A 22,790-nucleotide genomic window follows, 5' to 3' on the forward strand; every position below is an offset into this window, starting at 1 on the left:
ACAAACACAATCAGGACACAGGACAGATAATTTTTGAGTCAAAACCTATCTATGACAACACAGAACCACATGCTCAGTGCCTGCAGGATGCGAGTTCTTGTCAGGGTGTATTCTCCAAAAGAAGCCTCTGCTGCCCATAAATCAAGTCTCAGTGAATCCTAAAGGATGGAAGTCACAGAAACTGTCCTCTCACCACAGGATCAAGAGTCATAAGGAAAAGAACATACGTTATTAGGGTCGGTTTATACAAATGAATGAATGAATGAATGAATGAATGAAACTAGAAATGCTGACTCGTCATAAAGCAAGGTAGCTGCCCAGTGGCAGCAGGGGAAGAGAAGGGATGGCAAAGGCCCCAGGCCTTCCACATGCAATGCATAATCACATCCTGGTCATGCTGAGGGTTTCATGGTATGGACCCATATCAGAATCCCCTCACTAAATATCCCAATTATACGAAGTGAGCCATATGTTAAGAATATAAAAAAAAAAATCACAAAAATTCAATTTCTCCCAGGAGAGCAGTCAGGTCTAACAGTGACCCTGAGCATCTGAGTCCTGGCAGATGTTCACTAGGACTAGATGCTGTCCTTCAAGCACAGTGACAAAGGGCAGGAGACTTCTTTCTTGTTCCTTTGCAGATAATCCTAAGAACATTTGTGGATAATTTGTTCCAGGGTCCAGTTTTGCTTGAAGATAATGGAAGTGGAGGAGCTGGTTTGAAAATCACAAATCTGCTGGGCTGGAGAGATGGCTCGGTGGTTTTGAGCAGTGGCAACTCTTCCAGAAGACCTGAGTTTGGTTCCCAGTACCTACATGCTGGCTCATATCTTCAGTTCCAGGGGACCCAATACATTCTTACAACCTCTGAGGGCATCAGGCATGCATGAGGTACACATACATGCATGTAGGCAAAACACTCCTGCACATAAATAAATAAATGTTTTTAAAAATCTGCCAAGCTCAGATGGGGGTATGGGATTGGCCTGGAGATCATGCCACTACTCTTTATATCCACAGGCTTGAAACTGACCAGGCAAATGTGCTGAAAACACTTGCAGTTTAACTGGGTAGGAACGAAGCCAGAGAGACCAAAAGTTTACATCCCCTTGGGCCAGTGACCATAGTCCCTGCTGGAGCACTGGAATGGAATGAAAAACCACTGTCAAGTGTTACAGTGAGCACGCCTGGATGGTGGAAAATTCTGACCTCCTTCGGGGTCTCTGTCCTCCTCTAGCTCGCTGATGAGAAGGCAGGTTCCTTACAACTGTCCTGTTGTGGCGCTCAGCACGGAACCTGCACCCAGCTCCCACGACAGTGAAGAGCTATGCTCAGACTGTGTGAATCCATACTATACCCAGCTGTCTAAAAGGCTGGCAAAAGGGCCTGACTGCACACTCCAATGAGAGCACATTCAAAACTGAGCCAGCCACTGGACACAACAAAGAACTCAAAGGGGCTTATCAGAAGATAGTAATTTTTAGTGACATGCTGTTGGACATTTTTGGATGACATTATAAAAAATAACTATTTCTTTTACAAGGGAGTGAAGCCATGCAGTAATTTGTAAGGCACATGTAAACACTATGCTGAGGAAGCAGAAGGTCCCAGGGGCACAGGAATAGGATACTGCCAGTCTCTGTGGGAAGACGGGAAGAGGGCCAGCGCCGGGGGTTCTGAGACAGCTGAGCAAGTAACACTTCAGCTGCGATGCCATGTGACAAAGCAGGCTCACAATCTTCCACTAGTTTCTAAAACATCCCGGGAATTACTGCCCGAGGGGACATAAGTCTCCTCAGTGGTCAAAGGAGAGTGCTTGCTCAGCTCACTACGCAGGCAATGGCAGGCTGGAAAAGGGTTGTGCTCAGCACCTACCCACGTCCCCAGGGCCAATGCCTCGAGCACACTAATACACACCAACACCCTGGGGGTGGAAACACCAGTAATTCACTGCCATGCAGCAATTCCAGACTCACAGCACAGGAAGGTCAACTAGGGCCACAGGCAAAGACAGCACAGCCAAGTCATTAGAAGAGATGAGCTCCGAGTGATCTCTACCTTCGGGTTTACTGTCACTTACTTCATTATAGGGTCAGATCATTTGATTCTTTTTCTGGTTTTTCGAGACAGGGTTTCTCTGTGTAGCTTTGTACCTTTCCTGGAACTCGCTTTAGAGACCAGGCTGGCCTTGAACTCACAGGGATCCACCTGCCTCTGCCTCCCCAGTGCTGGGATTAAAGGCGTGTGCCACCACCACCAGGCATATTTTTTTTTAAGATTTATTTATTTATTATGTATACAGACAGAAGAGGGCGCCAGATCTCATTACAGATGGTTATGAGTCACTATGTGGATGCTGGGAATTGAACTCAGGACCTCTGGAAGAACAGTCGGTGCTCTTAACCTCTGAGCCATATCTCCAATCTGATAATTTGATTCTTAATAATAGCAATATTGAATGTCTAGTCCACAAGCTCCTGAGCACTTCCGTAGGCTCCAGTGAGCAAGCCAACCAGCTGTAGCTGCCCATTTAGCAAGGAGTAGGGTCAGCAGAGGAAGAGCAAGCCCTGTCCAGGAACTACACAGAACTGATTCTTGCTTTGCCATCTGTCTCAGAGGCCCCGGGCCTCAGTTGAGGGTCTGTAGTGTATTTGTCCTCCTTAGGCAATTATAAGGGACTGATGAGAATGTATGTACCAAGTTGAGAGTTGGCGGGCCAGATGAACAAGTACTACTATATTTGGCGCTTAATGTGGGGCTTGCATATCCATACAGGGCCAGAGAAAGCGGTCTCTCAGGTAGGCTCGGTATACAAAGGTGCAGCTCTTTTAAGAGGCCTGCTGTGCAGCTGAGCGCTTGAGCAGTTCTCTTTCATTAGCATTTAAAAAATTCAAAATTAACAAAGCACCCATAAAAGATCCAAACTCCTTGTGTAACAATATTTTTCATCCTTATGTGGCTTATTTCTTTATATTACTTTACTTTCTCTTTAAAGACTATTATTTTTAAACTATTTTTTTATGACTGTCTGTAGCCATTTTCCTGGGGATCTTGGTTACAGACATGAGGGGAAAAGCCAAGAAAGACTATACAGGACAGGTGACATATATGCTGATCCCTCAACGTGGGAACAGCTCTGAGACTGGATGAGACATGATAAATCTTGTTGGTTACAGAGCCCTCATGACTGATTATATCACAGTTTGGATATGCAGCATTTTCTGACCATGGAAGACAAATCTTAAACTGCTTGGCTACTTCCATGGAGTGGTGCTGGTGGCTGCCTCCACCCACCTCGGTTCCATGAGAGACTAGCCTCATGCCTCATGCCAGTGGGTACTGGTCCTGGAGCTGCATTTATCCTCCCCAGCTCTGGGAATTTGTTGTGTCTGCCTGAAGCAGGAGTTTGTACCCAGTGTCGGCTGCTCAGTCCAAATGGACTTATAAAGTAGACAGATGCCTTTTTGTTTTGTTTTGTTTTTGTTTTTCGAGACAGGGTTTCTCCGTGTAGCTTTGCGCCTTTCCTGGAACTCACTTGGTAGCCCAGGCTGGCCTCGAACTCACAGAGATCCACCTGGCTCTGCCTCCCGAGTGCTGGGATTAAAGGTGTGCGCCACCACCGCCCGGCTTAGACAGATGCCTTTTACCTATTTAAACATAGAACAAAAAAAATCATCTTTAGCTGACTTGTACACACCACACATCCTATACTTGTGTTAATGCAGATATATATGTTGCCTTTAAAAATTTGTGAGTTTTCAGAAAAAAAAGGACCAGACACCAATAAAGACAAGTAGCTCAGATGATCCAGCCTCTCAGAATGCCTCTGTTACAGTTTCCTCAAAATTCTGCATCCAGAACAATGTCAAAGTTGCTACCTGAAATGGTCCAACCTCACAGACTACTCTAGCCAAGACTTCAGATAAGCTCTACACTTTCCCATCACACAGAGACTAAACAAAAAATAATACAGCTAGCCTTCCCAGGACTTGGTCATTATCCCAATTTTCTCAGGGTCCCCTAAAGATACCATCACCCCCAAGACAACAGGAAGCAGTCTAGAGAAACACAACACCCACATTCCCAAGAGGTGGGGTGGATGGTTTTTGGTCGTTCAATGGATTATGGATGTTTATCATTGTTTAGGGGTGTTGGCTGCAAGTTGTTATTGGTCATAGTCAGGGAGGAAACTAAGCAAAGAAGATTAGATTCAAGGACCTCATTCTGAAAAGAAAAAGGAATACAGGAATGAAAAGATAAAAGCATAGATTATTGAATCTACTTTTAAACTAAAAAAGCAACTACTAGTCTTAAATATTTTACATTGGTATGGATTTTTGTATACTGATACAAATTTAAGGTTATTTTTGTTATACTGCACATATGTTTCTACTCTTGTTTAAGGTATTGTGCCTATGCAGCTCAGTTAACAATATAATGTAAATTTCTAGTCATTAAAAGTTATTCAAATCCTTGAAACTACTATTTATGATAATTAAAAAATACAGGTTAGTAGTTAGTCATCTAACAATCAAATTTGTGACTATGTTAGGTATGTTTTCAAGGTCAAAGAGATATATTTTAGATAGACAGATGGTCTTGAAATACTTCAGAGACCTACAGAATATGGTATTTAAGATATTTTAAAAACACAAGGCTTTTCATGATAGTGAGAAACATCTGCTTCTGGCAGCACCAATATACTTCAAAAAAGGATGGTGGTCATCAAAGAACCTCCATATGGAGTTTGCTTTCATTATGGCAAAGTTAGCCACTGGGCAAGAAACTGCCCTTGCCTCAAATGCTGCAGTATGATGTCTAAATTGGACAAGCATGGCACAAAAGAAGGAGACTGCCAAACTTTGCCAAGACAAGGTAAGACAGTCCTTTGAAATTTCTGCTTCACAAAAAAAATCTTTCAGATATTCTAGGCCTGTAGGCTGAAGATGGATGCCCAATGTTGCAGAAGAACCTTGAGTGATTGTCCAGACAGCCAGTTGTTTCTGTCATTTCTATAGTTTGAGAAGTTGCTTGCTCTGCACTTCCTGTTTACTCAGGTAATACTATATCCTTCTCAGGTCTTTGATGGGGTTGAAGACTGGATAGTTATAGTTACAGTTTTTCTTGTTACCAAATTCAGAAAGGAAATTTACAAAAGAGATGTAAAGTTTGTAAAGGCTGAGAGACATAAAAGTGGTTTAAGTGGTTTATGTAAGAAGATGTTTTAAAGTTTAAAGAGATATTTTTAGAATGGTAATACAGGTTATGATAGAAAGTGGTTTAGGTATAAAACTTTGGACTTACTAAGATAAGATAGATAATACAGTTCTTTCTCTGGATTTGCCAAACACATATGGACTGGACATTGTGAATGTAATTATTACCTTAAAATTGTCCTTATTGTATATAGTTTTACTATGATAGAGTTAAAACCGTTCCTTTTTAATTAGACAATACCTGATAATTGTTATTATATAAAGTTTTACTGTGTTAAACCTTTTCCTTTTTATTTAGACAAAAAGAGGAAAATGTTGTGGAATATCCATACACTATGTGAAGATGTATTACTGTGATTGGTGTAATAAAAAGCTGAACGGCCAATAGCTAGACAGGAGGTATAGGTGGGACTTCTAGGGACAGAGAGAGAATGCAAGGAAGAAGAAAGGTGGAGTCCCCAGCCAGATGCCAATAAGACTCTGAAGAAGTTAGATGCATGGTACAGAGCAGTGGTAACCGAGCCACGTTACATAATGTAGATTAATAGAAGGTTAATTTGAGTTGTAAGAGCTGGTTGGGGACAAGCCTAAGCTAAAGGCCAAACTTTCATAAGTAACAATAAGTCTCTGTGTCATTATTTGCAGGCTGGCAGTCCCAACAAAAAAGTATAACTACACCAAGTACCCAGCACAGGAGGACAAGTGGTATTGCTTTGACATTAGCATTCATGACAAAGGATGCATCAGGGGCTAGGGAGATGTCACCATGTTGGGCACAGAGCTGCCCCCACTCAGGACCAGGGAGGGTGGAGACCTTATGCAAAGTCCTCACAGCAGCTACAAGACAACCAGCTGGCTCCTGGGCTGCCCTTAACTGGCTTCTGGAAGGAGCTTTGTGCCCTTAAAGAGCCTGGGCAGGCAACATAGCTTGAGAGCAGCATGGTCAGTTTTCTTGGAGAAACCAGTAGACCTCAGGGGTTGCCTGACAGCAGGATGTCTATAGGATAGAGTGTAAAGTCAGCTGGTTGCAACACTCAGAAGAGCAGATCCCGCACCTTGCCAGGGCAGCACAATAGAGCCAACCCTGTTAGTGCACGGGTGGGTGAGCCAGCCCTGAAGTTGTGTGCATGGGAGAGCTGCCCCCATTTCTCATCTGTCTTATGGCAGCATGGGTGGGGAAAAGAAGCCCTCCCCACTGCCTACCAATGCCTGGGGCAGGTGGGAGAGCTAGCCCCTGGGAGAGTTGGCCCTGTGGTCACAAGAGTGGGAGAGCTATCCCTGATCCCCATCAGCTGCAACACTTGGAAAAGCAGGCCCTGTACTCCACCAGGGCAGCACAACAGATCCAACCCTGTTAGTGGAGGTGTAGGTGAGCTATCTCTGAAATTGTGAGCATGAAACAGCTGTCCCCATTTCCCATCTGGTGGACCAACCCTATAGCTGCCCATGCCTAGACCCAGGGTTATGACTTGGCCTGCCCCAACATCCACATCATCTATGATCTGCTGGAGCACATGAAGGGACCTGACCCACAGACCCAAAGCTGCAGGATCACTACAACACAGGGCACCAGCAGGATGTCCAGGAAGAATTCCTGTGGGCATTCAGCATTGAACATGTAGAAGAGACCAGGGGCCTCAGACCAGACCAAAGACTCTTTGCAATGAGCACTTGCAAGTAGAGATGTATGGACCAAGGAGTATACAGTGTAACTTCTTGAGCCACATTATAGCTTCCATGACAAGATTTTTAATTCCTTCCCTCTCCACTTTTTATGTTAATTTTTCTCATTTTGTTTTCTTCATTTTTTTTCTCTTGAATTTTGTTTTATTGGGGGGGGGCAGATGCGAAGGGACAGGGAATGAATGGGATCAAGATACATGATGTGAAAATTACATAGAATAAATTTTATTAATAAAAAATGTTAAGTCAGCTGGTATAGGATGCCACATTACGACACCACTAACAGGAAGCATACTGCAAACCAAGCTCCAGCCCTCCACAGGGTGTGGCTGTGTAAGATGTAGAGTTCCATTCAACACTGCCCTTGCCTGACAATGGAAATGACAGGTCTTCTCCCGGACAAAAGGAGCTGCTTCTGACTTAGAGATAACACAATTGGTACAGGGGCTCTAGTGCCATTTCCGTGAACTACATTCTTCAAGGAAAGCTCAAAAATATATTAAATAATATTTAATATTAAGTATATTAAAGTATTTTGGAAAAGAGCGAACCAGACATTTTGAGCAGAAACTGCACAGGGAATTAAATTCACCCATGCAGGTTGGTGCACAGCCTTCCAACAATAAGTCCCTTCTCTGTTTGTGATGTTGTGCAGATGCCCGAATACAGGGCCATACTCAGCTCCCAGGAAGCTTGCACTGTGAGCCTGTGGTCACCAACCCTGTACACTGCCAAGAGCAGAGTTAAAAATAGCAACAACCAGGCCTTGTTAGGTAGGTTTCCTCCAAAGAAGAGTGTTGGTGACCTAAAAAGGAATTACATCCTGCAGGCCATACCACAGGAGCCTCACCGCCAGGATAAGCACAGAGGGACAAAAGAGTTCACCAGCCCTGCTACCAAGGCCAGGCTCTAAACATCCCACTGCCTTTGGGCTCAGGTGTGGGCTCTCCTACATCCCTGTGGGCTGGGCAACAGAGGTACCCTGCACTTGGGTCTCTGGCTTTATAGTGTGGGATCCACTAGATGCAGCTCCTGGTTGGCCCCATCAAATGGCCTCTCTCAATCAAGTCTATGCCTAGCACAGAGGCTCAGCTGGGATGGAGGGGTCTCACTGCTCTACATAGGACACTGTGAATTTCCTTGACCTCGTGGGCAGGCAGCATGGTCGGCTTTGGAATACAGCCCAAGGTTTCTTAATAAGGCCGGGGCTCTTGCTGTGTTCTGTCTTCAAGGGCAGAAACTACTAGCAGTTCCTCTGGGGACCTGAGAGAAGCCTGTAGCCTGTGAAGAGTGACAACCGAGTCAGCTGTGACACTAAGTCCTGTCCTTAGACCCTATGCTTAAGGAATTCTAAGCTATATGGACTGGTCCATTTTCATATAAGGAGTGTGCGCCTCCAACCAAGGTCAGGGCAAATCAAACTGAAGCTCACACAGCACTGCGAGGCCTCCATGTGTCTTCCTGGCTTTCCAGCAGGAAATCATGGACTGACGAGATCAGCCAGAGACGCTGCTCAACACCTCTCTCAGGAAGCTGTCTACCGCACAGAATCACATAAGGTTCCTCTTCACTCTGGCCACTTCTAGATCACTGGTGTTAAAGGCACACAGTAGAGAGGGGGTCCCCATATGTGAAGTACAGAGCCTCTAAGCCCTTGGCAGCTCCTTGAGCCCTAATTATAGTCTGGTCTCCATATCAGTAGTCCCAGCTTCTCCCATCTTCCTCCATTTCCACCTTAACCCCATCAATGCCTTTTAGACTTGGGTCCTCAGAACCAAACTGTACTCTTCCAGGCTCATCTGAGTCACCAGGACAGCTGGCACAGGAGAGCTCTCTAAAGGACTGCACAGAGAGTGCCTGGCTAGGCTGCCGGGACCTCGCAAGACACTCTGTCCCAGGTCTTTCTTCGTCTTAGGCTTTCTGTTGCTGTGATGAAACATCATGATCAGAAAGCAAATTGGGACAAAAGGGCTTATTTGGCTTACACTTCTACAACACTGCCACATCCTTGAAGGAAGTCAGGACAGGAATTCAAACAGGGCAGGAACCTGGAGGCAGGAGCTGATGCAGAGGCCATGGAGGGGTGCTGCTTACTGGCTTGCTCCCTACAGCTTGCTCAGCATGTTTTGTTATAGAACTCAGGACCACCCAGGACCACCAGTCCAGAGATGACACCACCCACAATGGGCTGGGCCCTCCCCCATCAGTCACTGATTAAGAAAGGCCTTGCAGCTGGATCTCATGGAGGCATTTTCTCAATCGAGGTTCCCTCCTTTCAGATGACTTCTAGCCTGTGTCAAGTTGACATAAAACTGTCTAGCACAGTCTTCATGGCTCAATCACCTTTCTTTTTCTCTAAGTGCCCCACCCCACCCATTATCCTCTGACACATCAAATTACATCCAGCCTATGGTGCAGAGGAAGGCTAACAGTCTTGCTGAGTCTCCCATCCCCCTTTTTTCCACCCCACTTTAGGAAGTCACAAGGATCCTCTTCAGGACCTGCTTCCCACACCCCTGTCCCAACTCTGAGAATGTCCACCAGCCCTTCCACAGCACAGCAGATCCTCAGTCCTGCACACTTCTCTCCACAAGGTCCTGCTTGCCTCTTTTTCCAGTTCTGGCTGTTGGCAAGCATGGCTTTGGGACAGCAGTGACAGGGCTCTTATCCTGACAATGGATCAGCCTTGTGGCTGCAGGAACATCTCATAGCCTATTGAAGCCTCAATTTTCTTATCTATAAAAGTGGGTGTGAAGAGTATGTCAATCACCAAACTTCTGAGGAAACTGGAAGGAAGGGCTGAGCACAACAACATCAAAACCCTGGGGGGAGTACCCAGAGCATCACAGCCCAGAGGGATATAGCACATTACAACCCTCAGACACCCAGAGCACTGCAGCCCAGGGCACCCAGTGTGTCACAGCCTAGGGACACCATTACTGACTTAGGAGATGGGAAACAAAAGGAAGAACAAAGACATAAGAGACTATGCGACCTGTCACAACACCAAACTTTCCAATGCATATGAAGCTGACACCACTGTTGCCCAATCATTTTTACAACATTTCACCTGAAGTTCTTCTCCCAGACAAGTATCTTCACACACTAATGGTTATACAGTTGAATAGTCACCACCCTGATGGCAGACCTGTGTTAGCCTGGGGCTGAGCTGCTAGGCCTCTGATCCAGATCAGTTAGGTGTCCCTGCACATCTGAAAATCCATGTTTCTGGAGATCTGCTAAAGAGTGTGCCCTAAAAGAGGACATGAGCAAACAGGATGACCTTGATGTAAACCCACCACATTCCTTCCAAAAGATAGTGTGCTGGCTAGTTTTATGTCAACTTGACACAAGCTAAAATCATCTGAGAGGAGGAAGCCTCAATTAAGAAAATGCCTTCATAAGACTGGGCTGTAGGCAAACTTGTAGGACACTTTTTAAATTTGTGATTGGTGGGCGAGTGCCCAGCCCATTATGGGTGATGCCATCCTTCGGCAGGTGGTCCTGGGTTCTATAAGAAAGCATGCTGAACAAGTCACAAGGAGCAAGCCACTAAGCAGCACCCCTCCATGGCCTCGGCATCAGCTCCTGCCTCCAGGTCCCTGCCCTGTTTAAGTTCCTGCCCTGACTTCCTTCAGTGCTGGACTACAATGTGGACGTGTAAGCCAAATAAACCCTTTCCTCCTCAACTTGCTTTGGTCATGGTTTTTCATCATAGCAATAGAAACCCTAACTAGGACAGATAGTGACCACACCCAGCCCTGATGTGCCTTATGTTGCTGTGGCAACAAGCTCATCAATACAACTCTCAGGTGAAAAGCAGGGAAAGGAAGTTAAGAGTACATCGAGACATTCAGCAGCCAGCCACCTTCCCTGGTGACTGGTTGTACTGCACAGATATGCCTTAAGCATAAAGCACACTTGATTCCCAAGGCAGCACAAAAGCTCATGAAGTATTTTATTACTAACTACACTGATCACATGCTGAAGCAGTAATAGCTTAGAATTACAGGGTTAAATACAACATATTATTAAATAAATTCCATGCACTCAGGAGGCACAGTCAGGCAGACCTCTATGAGTTCAAGCCAGCCTGGTCTACATATCGAGTTCCAGGCCAGTTACATAGTAAGACTCTGGCTCAAAAACAACAACAAAACACAATCCATTCCATTTGTTTCTTTCCATTGTGTTAATTGTGGTCCTGGAAAACTTGAAAGTGTGTTAATTCCCAGATGGTATTTCTAGTGGGGCAGAAGACAGGCCCTCCTGTCAGCTGAGGGCTGATGTGTTCAGAACTGCCAACTCTGAGTGAAGCTGTCTTTCCAGTGTGTGCTCGGCCTGTCCTTTAATAACACTGACACTGTCAGAGCCCAGAGGGAACGTGCTAGGCCTGCTCAGCCAGGCCCTTTCCTCTGTGAACCCTTCAACTACCAGGAGCCCAGGGCAGTCTGCTCCACACAGCACACAGCTACATTCACTCCATGTCACCCAGAGTCCCCAGAGCAAACTGAGGACAGGTGACAGGTGGTGCAGGAAGTGCCTTGTCTGTGTCATCACAGCACCTGAGCCAGGAGAACTCACTGGCACTTACTTTGCAATAACTTCATTAAACCTCACCCTAATGGGGTTGGTGCCATTACTTCAGGACAGGAGTCACAGATAGGTTACAAAGCTTGCTCAGAGTCACATAGCAAAGATGGGCTATGTGTAGTGAGAATGGAACCCTTCCTGTCAGACTCCTGGGCCTGCACTGGGCTTTGCAGCCATGCTCTGAAGCCTATTCCGGGTGGGCATGAAAGGGCCTGTGCCAGCAGGCCACTTAAGGCAGGAAACACGGCCTTGGCATGAAGGATCACTCCCTTCATGGAAGACATGGTCGGCACTCCTGCTTTCAGGGTTTTCTGCTAGAGATAAATTTCTAGAAAAGTATTCATCCATACTTGGGCTCCCTTCACAAAGAGCATATTTATGATTGCTGGTAAGAGTCAAGCAAGATGGTGGCACCTACAGTCCCTGCCACTCAGGAGGTTGAGATGGGAAAACTGCTTGAGTTCACAAGTTCAAGATCAACCTATGCAACAAAGCAAGACCCAATCTCAAATAAAAAAGGACTGCCAATCAGAACCATATGTCATAAACATACTTGTCAACAATGGCAACGGAATTAAATCTCTAGCAATAATATCTTCAAATCAGACAGACCCATCCATCACCTCCAACTCCTCTCCATGCTTGGAAGGGTCACACCTGCCCAGGGAACCTCCCATGCTACAGCTCCCTTGAACATGCTTTCCATCCCAACTCACAGTTGTGGCAGATCTGACCCCAGCATCTCCACTGTAAACCATCGGGGATTGGGTCTGCCCCCATAGGAAGGGCCAAGCTCTCCAAGGTTCTGTTCCTGAGGCCTCCTCTGCAAGCTTCTGCCCCATCTCCCTATATTCCAGGCTGTTCCTGGTCCCAGCCCCAAACTGTCTGCTTTCACCATTCTTCATGCTGGAAGATGCTTCTCTTCCAGCCTCAGTAATTTATTCCTTCGTTCATCCATCCATCCTTTCTACAGTTATGTAAAGAGGAGGACCAGGGTCTTTCTGGCAGAGAGGGACAGAGCAAACAGAGGCATAAAAGGCCACTACTTCTATAAAGGGTACACTGTTTAGCAAGTCAGCCAACAGAGGACAGCAGCATCCTTTGGAGGCATGACACCCAAGTCCTCAATTATGCTGACCCCACTTCCCCTCACAAAGCACCCAAGGTCGGCCCTCTCAGGACAGGTGTAAAGCCAGCATTAGCTCCCAGTCTTGGTTCCCCCAAAAGCCTTCTGGAAGCACAGGCAGTCCCCTCACCACTCTGCCTTGGTCAGCATAGTTAGCTGGACAAAATGTTGCATGAGGGCCAAGCTAAACACACTCACAGTTGAGGACAGAAGCACAAGGTCAAGATGCCAGCCCACTGGGGGTTAGTGAGGTCTCTGCCTCAGCTCAAAACACTGCCTGTGCCGTGTTTTCCTGTGTGAGAAGCAGACAATCCCTGCTGTTTCTTGTTGACATGGGCACTAATCCCATCTTGGTCCCATTCTCAAGACCTCGGCTAAACCTCATCACCACCTAGGTCCCACCACCAGCACCATCACAATGGAGGGTTGGACTTGAGGGGCACAGGATCACAGTGAAGACTGAATGCCTGAATCTTACAGCAAGTGTGACCATGTCAGGGATCTAAAACACAGACCAACAAAAGCTCCCTCAGAATGGAGCTGTTGGTGAGCCTGGCAGACTCAGCTGCTTCTCTTCAGCTGTGCCTATCTATGTGCTGCTCTCTCGGGTAGATGCTACCACAGTGCCCTTCCCAGAGTCATAGAGCAAGAATGACCAGCCACATCACCACCTGTGGATTCTCCTGCACCCTCACCTGGCTACATTCTTGCAGCCTTCAGCACGCATTCCTGAAGTGGACTGAGAGGAGTGGGCCCATGTGCCCATGGAGAATGACACACAAATGCTCAGGTAGGTCTGGTCTGAGGGAACCCAGATACCACCAATGGGCTAATCATATGTCACATGTACCATTACAGAAGAATGAAGTAGTACCTATAACGTGACATGTGATGCCTCTAAGTCTTAAGAGGTAAAAGAAGGAAGATTAAGACCCCAGCAATAGGCATTCTAGAATAAGCCACTCAGATTGGCAGAACCTCAGGCTGCCCCCTGGGAAGCAGGCAGGATGTCCACACCCTGGATCTAAAGACACTAGGCATGGATGGGCAAAACCATACCAATGGCGGTCACTTCAAGTTAAAGAGCTAGGGCCCAACAGGGTCTATATACAGCAGGCCTCCTCAGTCCTCAAAAAGTCACACTGGCAGTAGAAAGTCCCAAGGGGCTCCTAGACTGCCTTCACCAACTCCAGGACCCCTGCTTCAAGCCAGTGATCAAATCCGCTTCATGTCTGTTGAACCATGTCTTGTGGCTCTCGCCAAGGCACTTCTTGAACCTCAGCCAAAGAGACAATCTGAGAGCAAAGGAGCCTGACTTTATCACAACTAGTATATACTTAGGCTCATGCTGCTCCAAAGCCTGCACGTGGAACCCTGGGTCGGCTTCCCCTCTCTCTCCCCTCCCATGCCCCTGTCCAATAGGCCTCTCTTGTACTTCACAGAAGACCACAGGACAATGGCTTCCTCACTTCTGGCTATGCTACATTGTGAAAATGTATTACCTCCTATTCTAGGCCAGGCTCTGACCAAGAATTTGAGGATGATTGCTACCTTTGTGGAATGAGGTTGTGTTATATGGTATCTTTCAAAGACTCTGGTGAAGCTGGGCCTAGTGGTACAAGCCTACAATCTCAGCTACTGGGGAGGCTAAAAAGCCTGCCTAGCTACACAGTCTGAAGGCTAAGTAAGGATGAAGGGCTTTATCAGGCACGGCAAGGCTGCAGAGCCTGCCGTCAAAGGTGTGTGAAGCTGAACAGGAAAACCTGACCAAGAGGCCCCAGGTCACTCCAGCTGCTGGAAATGGGGTCGGGAAGAAAAGGAGAGCTGCAAACAGGCTACCAATTCAGGAAGCCCTGATCATCTGCAAAGAATTTCAAAAGGAGTGAGGACAGCACAATATAAAAAGGCAGCCTGCATCTGGGCACTGTGACATGGTGGCAATGGGAAGGACACCAGAGGGACAGAGGAGCTACCAGAGGAAGTATGGAGTACACAAATAAACATCTGATGTCACTCTAGACATCCATTTGGAACTCAGACACTCCATCAACTCCTCATAGAACCCAGGCAGCCCAGCAAGGCAGCATTTCTGCTCCATAGTCCTGTCTCCTCCGAGCCACATGATGGAGTCCTGTGGCATGTTCTGAGCCTAGCTTCTCTCAAAGGCAGGATTACAAACAAAGCAACTGTACATATTTGCATCAAGTCTCAGCATAAATATGCCCTTGTGTCAGCTAGGTAAACAGACAGCAGCAAGCCCTACTTCCTAATAGTGAAACTGTACTGTGAATCAAAGAATGAATGCCAGTAGATCCATATATTAGCCCTTGGGATTCAATGGCTTCGATCAGCTGGCAAGCACACCTCAATACATGAGCTTCTGAGACTATTGCCTCCTAAACTGCACCTTCCCACCTGCAATTTCTTTCCATTCTTTTAATACTGTTTTCATGAAGAACTGTTCCTAATTATGATGAAGTCTAACTTATTGATTTTCTTTCTTGACCTTGAATTATGCTTTTAGTGTTGGACATAAGAAACCTTTGCCTAACCCAGGATGACAAAAAAAAAAAAAAAAAAAAAAACCCACCAACTTCCTTTTAGAAGTTTCATGGGCTTAAGTCTTACATTTGCTCTAGGACCTACGTTGAGTCAGTTTCTGTACACAGCAGAAAGTGTGGACTGACATTTAGCTCTGTGACTCACACTGAGTCACAGTACAAAGTGTGGACTTCACAGGTGCATTTGCACCTGGCTGAGCAGCTGTCCCAGTGCATACTAGCCAGGCTACCGCTCTTGAACCTGAACTCTATACTGTTGCTGCTCACGTGGCCATATCCATCTCTGCTGGCACACTCCTCTGCCTCCACACAACTGCCAATGCATGTCCTGACTCCTGCAGCTCTATGACACTTCCTGAAACCAGAACGTGAGCCCTCAAATCCTGTTTGGCTTCAAACTGTTTGGCTCTTCTAGTTCCTTTCTTTGCCCATATATTTTTAGAATCATATTTTATACTTGCATCAAAAACTTCTGTTGAGAATTTTTTTGAGACAGGGTCTCATTATACAGCCTAGGCTGTTCTCAAACTCATGATCCTCCTGACTCAGCCACCCAAGTACAGGAATTACCAGCATGTACCACACACCTGTCTTCTGCTGAGATTTTTATCACAACTATATTAGATTAGTAGTATATCAGATGACGGAAAATTAACACTGACATAATTCACATCTCCTAATCAACAAATGTGGCATCTCTCAACTTCTTCATATTCTTTGCTCCTGCATTGGTGTCTCGAAGCTTTTCAGTATACATATTGACATTACATTAGAGTTTGCCCAGTTATTTCACTTTACTGCTAATGCTTTTCTTAATGCTAAGTTTATAGTTGTCTGTAGCTAATAAAAAACATGCTTTCACGCTGGCCTTATATGTTGAAAACTAAATATATCCAGTTAGCAGTACAGCAGCCAAAGTCTTTGTGGGCCGTCATGATTTCCTAGGCAGTCGGCAATGTCTTCTGCCAATGGAGGGTTTTATTACTTCTCTTTTGTTCCATTTCTTGCTGCACTGCAGTGACATGGCCCTTCAACACCACAATGAGAAGACAGGCAACACTACCTACTCCTCCAGTCACTATGCAAGCTGGGCAGTGGTGGTGCACACCTTTAATCCCAGCACTTTGTGGGCAGAGGCAGTCGGATGTCTGTGAGTTCAAGGATAGATAGCCTGGTCTACAGAGAGTTCTGGGACAGCTAGGGCTACACAGAGAAATCTACCTCAAAAAAAAAAAAAAAAAAAAAAAGGCATTATGCTTGTCACCATTAGATACAAGTGAACTGAGGGAACTACACAGGCTTCCACAGTTCAGAGGAAGTTGTTTTCTACACTAGTCTATTTATTTGTTCATTTGTTTGAGACAGGGTCTCACTATGTAGCCTTTGGCTGGCCTGAACTCACTATGTAGATCAGGCTAGACTCAAACTCAGAGACCCACTGGCCTCCATCTCCTGAGTGCTGGGATTAAAGATGTGCATCACCGCACCTGGCTGTTTTCTCAGTTGCTTTCGATTTTTAATCAAACATATTACAAGATTTTTTCAAATGATTTTTCTACATCTGTTGAGACAAATATGGTTTTTTTCCTTCAATCAACATAGTAATTTATAGTCATTGATATCTGAATATTAAGCTGGCCTTGAATTCCTAAGTCATTATACATTAACTACATCTGTAGTTTTATACACATGGATTTGGCCAACCACAGACTGAAAATATCTGGAGGAAAGCTGCCTCTGTACTGAACATACACAGACATTTGTCTTGTTATTCCCTAAACAACATAAGTGATAACTATACAGTACCTGCATTGTGTTAGATAGTAAACCCTGTGGAAAGATGTACACAAATTCTACAAAATATTGAGCCATTTCATATCTGTGGGATGCACCAGAGCCCATCCCGCATAGAAATTGAGGAAAAACTATCATCACGATGAATGTGTATTTTCATGTTTATAGCTTTGATTTGCTCAATCTTTTAAAACAGAATACCTTCTACTTAATATATATGACAATTTCATACATGTAAGCAATGCACCTTGACCATATGCTCCCCCCCCCAGTTCCCCCTTCCACTCCCTCCAGGTATCCCCAAAAGTCCCCCTCCCTGTTTCATGTCCTCTCCTCTTTTAGGTTAATAATCCACTTAGTCCAATTAGTTGGACTGTTGGAGTATCAAGTGAGCCCATGCAATTAATCACAGCTGCAGTGAGTCCATGGGTGCCACGGCATGGCATGCCCTTAAGATAGTGTTTCATAGCATCCCTCCCCATTTTCCAGCTCTTACATTCTTCCTGCCCCTCTTCAGTGATGGTCCCTGACCATTGGGGGTGAGAACTGAAATGACGTCTCACTCAGGCTGAGCATTAATCTCAGCTCTCTGCATTGACTGCTGACCACTGCAGAGGACAGCTTCTCTGGCTAATGTCGGAGGGCAACAGTTCTAGAAGGCATTGTGACAACAAACATTTTGATCTACTGACCCTTTAAGGAGCGTTGTACTTGTTTCCAGGGTGGATACTGATATGTGTTTTTCTTATCATGTAATGTCTGTCTACTTTGGGTGCCAGGATAATTAGTGTTCATGTCACAGGCTGAGTTAGGAAGCATCAACTGTGACTCAATTTTCTTGGAAAGTTCCTGTAAAACTGTTATTGCTTCTTGCTGAAATGTTGGACAGAACTCACCAGTGAAGCCATCTGGACCTGGAGGGTTTAGGGGAAATATATGAGCAAAATTTTAATCTAATGAGTACGGGACCAAGCTCATTTACTATAGGGCCACACTCATTTACTGCCTCTAGAGTAAACACTGACACTATGGTTCTCCAAGAATTGGCTCACTTCATATAAAATTTCAAATCTGTTGGCATAAAGTGCCAGTGCTGGTCCCCAGACTATCTTTTACTTCCTCTAGGATCTTGAGTGTCATATTCCATGCTGTATTCTGATTTTTTTTTTATCATTTTGTCTTCCATCTTCGGAAGCTAAATATAAAAGAACAGAATGAACCCAGGGTAAGGAAAAGAAAGGGCAAAAATTGGTGAAAAGAAGAAGTGGGCAATAGACATTGAGAAAAACTACAAGCAGGATCTTTAGAGTTGACAAAAACAGCAACCGGACCCACACTAACAGTTGGTTTTCCTCTTGCAGGCCATGCTCTCCTGTGGCTTCTTCATCTGCCGAGTAGTTTGTGACTGGCTGTTAAACTCTCCTTAAGAGGCTGCTGGATGCTGCTATGGAAATTCTCTCTGCTACAAGCTGAGTGAGCAGAGTGCTTCCCTCAGCTGCTCCCTCCCACGGGGACCACTGTCCAAGGGTGCGTGCTGTCTAGTGCTTGAAACATGGGTGCCTGCGCTTTGCCTGGTTCTGGTTTTCTTAAGGCAGGAGGATAAACTGGCAACTGTTCTTTCATGTTCGCTGGACACAGATATGATCCATCACCCAGTTTTTAAAGCCCTGTAAGGAAAGGCCGTGGAAGACTTTGAGGACGGAGCTTGGCACCTGTTTAGCTCACCTCTTGCTATCTCACCTTTGCTATCTGTGAACTGTCTGGTAAGTCTGAACACTTAAAGACACAGCAATGCACGTGCCCCATGATCACGGAGAGGCCTGCTGTGAAGGATGCTCATGATGACTACCCTGCTGTAGACACTGGCCACCTCACATATATCACTTCAGAACTGCCGAGGGGAGGATCTCTGAGCACCGGCTTCTTCATTGAAACATTTTACATCTTTCTGGTTCTTATTAATAAATACAAACTAGCTCTCATATCAATTTAAAAATCTTCAATACCTGGGTGGTGGCTTGAATAAGGATGCTCCCCACCACCCTAATAGGCTCATATCTTTGGATACTTAGGCCCAAGTTGGTGGAACTATGAATAATTGTGTTCTTGTTGGAGGAAGTGTGTCACTGGAAGCAGGCTTTGAGGGTTCAAAAGACTTGCATCATTGTGTGTGTGTGTGTGTGTGTGTGTGTGTGTGTGTGTGTGTGCATGCATTCACGTGCAATCCTACCCATGGATCAAGATGTGAGCTCTCAGCTATTCCTATCACAGCTTTGCTCCACCATCATGGGCTCTAAACCCTTTGAAACTGTAAGTCCCAAATGAAATGCTTTCTTTTATAAGTTGCCTTGGTTGTGGTATTTTATCACAGCAATAGAAAAGTAACTAAGGCAACCCTCTTGTTTTATATTTGTACAAATAACATTATATCCTGTTCTGTTTTTAAATCATCCTTATAGTGCTACCAAATTCAAACAACCTAGAAGTTCTGGTAATAGAAAAATAACTTCAAAAACTCAAAGAGTACCATATAAGGAAATACCGCTAAGCTACTCAAACAGTTCTGAGAATTAACTTATAGAAAGGGTATATATATGTGAACCACTTATGGAAGATATAATGTATTCCCCTGCAGCCCCATATAGACAGACACATATATATTAATGTGTGTGTATATCAAGTTGGATGTAGAATGTAGCAGAGAAGATATTTTTAATTTTTTCTTTGTTCAATTTCTTCAGAATGATATTCAACTGCCCCTCCCCTTCACACACACACACACACACACACACACACACTACATGCCAGGCAGGCAAATGCTTGGGCACACCAACACACAAGGCAAGAAGCCCCTGTTCTGAGAGCTCAAACACTAAAGTATATTACCTTTGTCAGTATCAACAAAACTGAAGCTAATTTTCTACTTAGCCCACCATTAAGGCTGGAAGAAACAAAATCAGCACAAAGTCAGCAAGGGCTCCTCCTAATCTCCCTTGGAGGCTGTCCATGACTACACCAAGGAAAAGGTTCCCCATCCCACCCACGATGCACAGATGTTCAAGAGAGCAATGTCTGTCCTGTTCATGCTGGTGCCTCCCAGATGAATGAAGTTAACATGAATGAATGATGAATGAACAAACAAACTAATAAATGAGGGGGCTGAGGCAATGGCTCTGAAATTTACTGTGGTATGTATATTTGGCACTATAATTGCAATGGCATGCTAAAATATGTAGGAGAGGCCTTATTTCTCATTCTCCCCAATTTTCACAACGTGAACCCTTTGTCCTCACCATACATTCAGAGCACAAGCTGCAAGCTCATTCATGCTTCCCTCCAATGAGGGTGAGGAACCAGGGCCTGGCCAAACAGTCAGTGGAGAGTGAGGACAAGTACGTGACACCAGCAAGACCCCTCAGATCAGCACTGAGAGCCTGCCTGAGAAGGCAAGGACCCAGATGAAATTAATCAGATAGACACAGCGCAAGCCAGACCTAGCTCGAGTCACACAGCTCCTGTACTGGCTTTCTCTGGTGAGTACCCCCAGAACCAAACTCACATGCACCATCTCTGTACTCTTAGGCCTAGCTCCAGATTCACAGTTCTGGATTTCTGTGATGAGCATCTTGGAACATCACTGACCAGAGTTATCCTCAAATACCCAGACCTAGCTCCCACTTGCTCTTGTTGCTCTCACAGGAATGTCCTGGCCTCACCTGACAGGAGTCTATCATTTCACCATGTCATGCCTCCATCTGTCACCAAGGAACCAGGAACAGAGACTCAGAGGGCCAGGGGAGCCAGCTGGGGGCTCAGTGTAAGGCTGCATCTCCCACCCAACTAAACACCTGGGGACTGGCATAGACAGCTATTTTCCACAAGCCAATCCCTGTTCCCAGATAGCAAGACCAAGACCCTTCTGCAGGAGAGACATGATCAAGCAGGATCCTTCTGCACCACATTTAATACCAGCTAGACAGAGTCCTATCAAATCTGGGACCAGAGTTCCAGAAGGATCCTGTATCCATGCTGTTCCTCATGCCTCTCTCTCACCCCAAACTATATCCCTCTATCAACTGATCCATGCTGACACCATGGCATGCTGGGAACTCTGCTCCCTTGTACCTCAGGGTAATCCTAGATATGATTCTCCCTGCACCAATCACTCTTAGAACTGGTTTACAACCAACAGAGTGATGCCATCTCTATGGTGGCTATTGCCCACACCAAGGTCCATGAGCTCCCTGGTTTAACCTAAGAACATGTGCCATATCATACAGGGACTGTGAGAACAGGAGGAATACATGCCTACCACCTTGTGGGTATCCACACAATCATATGAGCTCATAAAACAATCTCAAGGCCACGCACACCAGCTCCACAAGACCCAGACCTGGTACTCCAGAGACAAGGTTCATGGCTCCCAGACCCTGAACCCAACTGGCCCCTCACCACCTATGACCACCTCTGACATGGCTCTGATCTGCTCACTAACTGAGATCTTCTGACAGGTCTCCATATTCACATACCACCTCAGAACCTTCCACAACAGGTCTCTGCCCCACCTTTGCTACCTTTGGCCTCCTATGCAGGACCCGACCCTGCCCCTCACGACCTCAGACCCTTCCCCAACAGGGTCCTGACCAGCCCCTCTCTAAATCAGGCCCTCCTATGGCAAAGCCCATCTCCTTATGACCTAGGTCCTTAAAAGGTAGGGCCCTGCCCTGCTCCACACTCTTAGGCCCTTCTGTGATTACCAACCCCTTATCTGTCCCAACCCAAGCATACTCAGGGCCTTTCCTTCCTTGGCCTTAAATACACACCAAAAATCTGTCTTACATCCCTAATGAGAACCAAGTGTAAAACCTGGATGATGGGAGGCTCAGAATGCTAAATTTGGATTGAATGAGCCCACATCCAAATGCCTAGCAGACATATGTGGTGGCCAGTAGGACAGAGAGCTTCCAAGTATTGTGTGGGATGAAAAGACTAGGCCCAAAAGACCTACATCACTGTCCCCAGGATGACCAGTACGAACTGTGACTCCCCCAACCCTGTCTCTACCCAGCCTGCACCTCCAGCAAGCTGCAGAGCTACAGACAGGTGTGCGCCATGGGCCCTGGGATATCTATAATTCCCGGTCTCTTTGTCTCCTGCATGGCTTGGGTTCCACCCTTGTCCACTTCCACCCAACAAATAAACAAAGCTGAGAGAATTAAGCACCAGAGTCCTGGCCTAACCCTGTGAAAACTCTGTGGGAACTTTTGTGTACAAATACAGCGTGCCTTGTTGTCCTCTGGGCCGTGGCTACTTACCCAGTTACCTTGGTTTACCCTTCTTGGCTGCTCCGCCCTTCCCATCCTCCAGGTCTACATATCATCTGCTCAGAGGTCTGTCATCCACCCAGAGCCAACTGCAGAACCAGGTGGCTGCTTGCTGCATTAAGTCGTCCTCCTACTGGGATGCACTTGGAGACTGCTGCCTACCTATTCAAAATGACACCCCCATTGCTTCCCACCCAGACCTGTGGCAGGCCCCATGTGGTCACGTCATCTGTATGGGCCTGTCCATGTTCATGCTGCAGCTAGGGGAACCCTCCTGAAAAGTGCTATTCGTCATGGTACAGACACCCAACCTCAAAGAACCACCCCCACCAAGGCCCTCTGTGTTCTCTGTTTCCCTCCCTTCCAGGTGGGAACCAAAGAGCCAAGTGTCAATCACTGGGAGATGATAACAACTGCTTCCTAGGACTGACCTAGTGACAGCCATTCCTGCGCTCCACGTGGACCTGGGCATCAAAACACCACAATGAAGATA

The 22,790-nt window shown here is 45.9% G+C and overlaps 1 protein-coding gene and 1 long non-coding RNA gene across 4 annotated transcripts in view; one reads left to right on the forward strand and one right to left on the reverse strand.

The window, feature by feature from the left end:
* Positions 1-22,790, reverse strand: part of Inpp5a (inositol polyphosphate-5-phosphatase A) — a 194,837-nt gene that overhangs the window by 113,145 nt on the left and 58,902 nt on the right. The window contains exon 1 of one of the 3 annotated variants that reach the window (XM_059265001.1): positions 12,817-12,963. The exons of the other annotated variants lie outside the window; for them this stretch is intronic. The gene's annotated coding sequence lies outside the window, so the exon portion shown is untranslated. Of the gene's footprint in view, positions 1-12,816; positions 12,964-22,790 lie in introns of those variants that run through there. 3 annotated transcript variants of the gene reach the window in all.
* LOC131912697 (uncharacterized) lies at positions 13,098-22,761 on the forward strand. Its single transcript, XR_009379688.1, has 4 exons — positions 13,098-13,408; positions 18,335-18,736; positions 20,278-20,506; positions 22,665-22,761. It is a non-coding gene; the product is annotated as an uncharacterized LOC131912697 (long non-coding RNA).

This window comes from Peromyscus eremicus, chromosome 1 (assembly GCF_949786415.1).
Source record: "Peromyscus eremicus chromosome 1, PerEre_H2_v1, whole genome shotgun sequence".
Classification (NCBI taxonomy): domain Eukaryota; kingdom Metazoa; phylum Chordata; class Mammalia; order Rodentia; family Cricetidae; genus Peromyscus; species Peromyscus eremicus.